The 4,482-nt window shown below is 41.3% G+C and overlaps 1 long non-coding RNA gene across 1 annotated transcript; it reads right to left on the minus strand.

Annotated features, from left to right (window-relative positions):
• Positions 1–449: 449 nt before the first annotated feature.
• On the minus strand, positions 450–1,764 carry LOC101476179 (uncharacterized). Its single transcript, XR_191495.3, has 2 exons — positions 1,550–1,764; positions 450–1,156 (listed from the first exon to the last, which is right to left on the minus strand). It is a non-coding gene; the product is annotated as an uncharacterized LOC101476179 (long non-coding RNA).
• Between the last annotated feature and the right edge of the window lie 2,718 nt (positions 1,765–4,482).

The following is a 4,482-nucleotide window of genomic DNA, read 5'->3' on the forward strand; positions in this document are numbered from 1 at the left end:
ATGTTACGCATGTTCCCACACCCCAGACATCCCACGTGCAAAATGAGGCATCCACCCATTTCATATCTAAACCCTGAGGGCTCCAATCTCATAAGGGCACATTAACAGATTACGACTATGTTTTAGGACGACGTGCTGACAAAATCTTTTCTCATCAAACAAATGCGCATAAAAGGTGCTGCAAAGCTTAAAATTTGATTGCTTTCAGATATAAAAACTCACCAGCTCACCATGTGCATCGGGCACTGGTTGCCTGGGAAAGAACCTCCTTGGAATGGGAGTGAGCATCTGCACGTCCACACGTTATGATGATGAATGAGGCCATGAGTTAATGAGTCTGACATACTGCACTTATCTATTCCTTTGTGTCACTGTGAGTCATTATGCACTGATGGGGATAAAACATCCTCACACCAAGAAATGCACTACAGGGCACAACACACAGACAGTTGATTTGAGCAGAAACTTTACTTTGGTTACTTACAAGCATACATTGTACATACTGTATTGCTGCAATCCGTATGTATTTTCTTACACGGTAAGGTTGTGTCACTATATAGAATATAGTTAGTCTATATATGGTTATAGTCTGATTACTATGCATAATATTATCATAATATTGCATAATATTAGTCATTCTGTCCTGAAACCGAGTTTCTTTATAGCACTGTTCATCTTTTCCTTATGGGCCCAAAGGAACCTCTTGGAAGAACCCTCTGGAGGCCCCCTGACCTCAAATTGGTAACCAGTGAACGTGAACATGATCCAAACCCAACAGATGAAACAGAAACGAAACACTCACCAGGAGTCTCAAATGATGGCATTAAAGAGGAGGGAGTGCAAACGCCACACGGTCCTAAATAAGGTACTGTGTGAACATAGTAGGAAGTAGGTTACGGTACACATGGAGACCACTGGGAGAGCATTTATGTCCAGGCGGTGCTCACGGGGCCACGATCAAGGGCTGCTTGTAAACAGGTGTCTGTCTAATCCGGCTCTGGCTGGGTCTCAGACGAGTCAAAAATATGAGAGGTGTTCCCAAAACCAGGTTAGCCGCTGTCACACGCACAGTGGAACTGGAAACTGGCACAATGTGCGTTAGTCAGTGGCTTACCTGCTTTTAGACTGCAGATTTTGGCCTCAAGGCGCGCACAATCTGTGGAGTAATACAGACAAACGCTGTGTCATAAACAGCTGAATTATTTAAAGTTATTACACACACAAAACGACACGATAATGAAATTATCATCATGGAATCTTCTATGGTTTCCTGGAAACTAGTCTCTTCCAGAATAAGACATTACACTTAGCTTCCTGCCCACGATTTATGGATTACGGAAATATATAATAATGCTTTCATTTTCAATTGGCATTAAAAAAAGTTCCTAATTAACATATAATCACACGTGAACACTTGGCGACCCTAAACACAATATTACGCTGTTGTAACCAAATAGAACATCTAATGACATGCAGGATATATGTGGCCTGTTCCCCACACCATATAGAGAGAATAAAGAATAGTGGCAGATAAAGCAGAGCTACTTACCAGTCCCAAGTTTTCTTTTTGGAATATGTTTTTAGGAAAAATCTTGAAGTTTTCCGCCTACGTCCCAGTCTGCTCATAATCCGAACATCCAGCTAGTTTTTTCCTCTATTATAAATCTCAGAGCATGATTAAAGTTGGGTGCATTTAAGAATATAGTGTAGCCTACACCGACGCAGAAGTTCAATTCACTTGCACTACCCCTACCCTGCCCACTCCTCTGCATCTGCAACCCGACCTGGTTATTCAAATTAGGAAGAAGTTGACATCACGCTCAGCCAACGGGCTCCCGCGCTGGGGTTGAATGGCCCACCTTTTACGGATAATTGACCAATCACAGCCTGGGAGAGGCGGGGTTTTAGAAGAGCACCGTTCGGATGAGTTCTCCTGTTATAGTTGGGGTGCGGCGCGTTCAGTTTTGCACGTCGTACATTAGGAATGAACCATTATGTTGTTAACAGTTTCCTGCCCTGCTCGATTATTTATTGCGAGCATCAACGCCGAACAGGTTTCTTTGCCCTTAAATAGACATCATGTGATGCGACAGCTGCCATTGGAGGTGGCATATCTGTACTTTAGACTAGTTTGATAAAAGACGCCCCTACCCCTACGATGTGAAGTGGTTGAACTCGACTCGCTTGTGTACAGTGTTGCCATTAGCCGAGTGTGGCTGAGCACGTACCAAGGATGCTGCATGACAGCCTGATCTGACGGTGACGAGGAGGTGGAGGAGGAGGACGACGACGGGGATAAACTCTCAATTATTTACGACGGGAGAGTTGAGGACTCCCTAACAAATGACATAATATAGCGAGTTAAAGCAATGTGATTGTGAACGACCCCCGATTAGATGACATTACCCCCCCCCCCCCCCCCCCCCGCCCACCCATATTTATTCATCGATTAATTAGTTGTAGTTATCTGTTAAAGTGAAACAATGTTACTTTGATGAATTAACCCATTTTTAAACTGTAACATGTTCTCTCTTTCCAAGATGTTATCAGACTTTTCGGTTTTGGAGTTTTCTTGTAATCAGTCTTAGACTGTCAGAGCGTTGTGGGATTATTCACAGCCAGGATACACATAACCCGTGACATGGAGTAGAAAATCAGGATTACGCACATTGCATTATGTAACAGTTGATTTTGTGTAAATTGGAGTTATCACTAGGGGGCGACAGAGTTTGGCGTTTCAATACAATCCGGCACAGACCCTCTTGGTGTTATTGCAGGTGTACCCCTCTATACTGTTATGAATTTGTGCAAGTGAACTTAAAATATCACCTTTACTGTGGAGCGCATAGGCACGAACCAATAAAAATAAAGAAATCGGTTTTAAAAAGGGACGCAAAGCACTTGACCTCTCGTTGACCTCATGCCACTTAAGATGATGTGAACTCTAAACTACTGAAATTAAGTACTGTTAAATCTAAAACAGCGTTTTTCTTGAAATGTCTTGTGGTTTATTACTGCCAGACTACACTGTGTCCATCTAAAATGTCATTCTGTATTTTTCTAATCATAATTTTCTGATTAAAAATGAAGACCTCAAATAGACTACCACTCTAAAGCTGTTACTATAAAAACAGCTGCCTTGGTTTATTTGTTTATTTAGTATCTGGACCTCTGAACTACAAATTACATTTGAACTACAAATTGTGCCAAATAATAGAGGTATCACCTCATTGCCCCTTCTATCATTCCCCTGCTACAGATCTCTCCTCCCTGGATGCTCGTATCCTCTCTCTATAACTTAATTTCTCTCCCTTGCATATTGTAGTGGACTTCAAATTCGGGTTAGGGTTATATTGAAAGAGAGCTGCTTTATGGTATACAGTTCTACCACCTAAAATCAGACCTCATGCAATCCCCACAGATTTTTTTTAACACACTGTTTTCAGAAGAAATCTGTTTAAAATCTACACTGTAAGCATTATGCTTTCCTTCATGCTCCTCTGTGCTAGTTTCTGAGCTCCTACTCTGCACTACACTTGTTATTAATCTCTGGCTCCACAGCATGGCTTTCATCCTGTCTTCATTCTCTCACCCCAACCGGCTGCTCCTCCCTGAGCCTGGTTCTGCCGGAGGTTTCTTCCTGTTAAAAGGGAGTTTTTCCTTCCCACTGTCGCCAAAGTGCTTGCTCATAGGGGGTCATGTGGTTGTTGTTGTTGTTTTCCCCTGTATTATTGTATGGTCTATCTTACAATATGAAGCGCCTTCAGGCGACTGTTGTTGTGATTTGGCGCTATATAAATAAAATTGAAGTGAATTGAACTATTACAAAGGTAATAGAGTAAACACTTGTGAGCTAGAAAAATCTATGATTATTCTATTTAAAAATTATATGGTAAAACAAGATTACACCCAGTCTAATCAGAAAAGACTGAATGAAATATAAAATATGTCAAAGAAGACTGACCTTTGTCCCACCCATGGTGTTGGCACATGACTGGATCATGCCAATTCCTCTTTGTCGTGCCACTCAATGTTGTGGGTCAAAACTGGCAGTGTTCTTTAAAACAAAATCAAAAAAGAAAAAGTGCATTAAAAATCACGTGTGGAACAGAAAATGTTGTGCAGTCGTAGAATGGCCCATGAATTATCGCACTGTCAGTAGATTACCAAAATAACTTTTTATGGTCACATCTTTGGGAATGCATAATTACGTCAATTTGCCCCAATTTAGTTTTCAGTCACAAAACTGACACTGCGCCTCTTTGGTAAACCCCGATAACAGCTTTATCGATTGCCATTAGGGTTTTGTGCTGGCGCAGACATGACTAAATCTGGTCTTGGATATCAAGCTGACAACTTTGACTACTCGTTTTGTCCTAATTAATCTTGCGTGAAATAGCCTACTGTTCAAACGTGTCTTTAAGAAAAACAACAACAACAACAAAAATGAACCTAGTGATCACTAAATATAAGCTGATTTCA

Source organism: Maylandia zebra, linkage group LG7 (assembly GCF_041146795.1).
Source record: "Maylandia zebra isolate NMK-2024a linkage group LG7, Mzebra_GT3a, whole genome shotgun sequence".
Classification (NCBI taxonomy): Eukaryota; Metazoa; Chordata; class Actinopteri; order Cichliformes; family Cichlidae; genus Maylandia; species Maylandia zebra.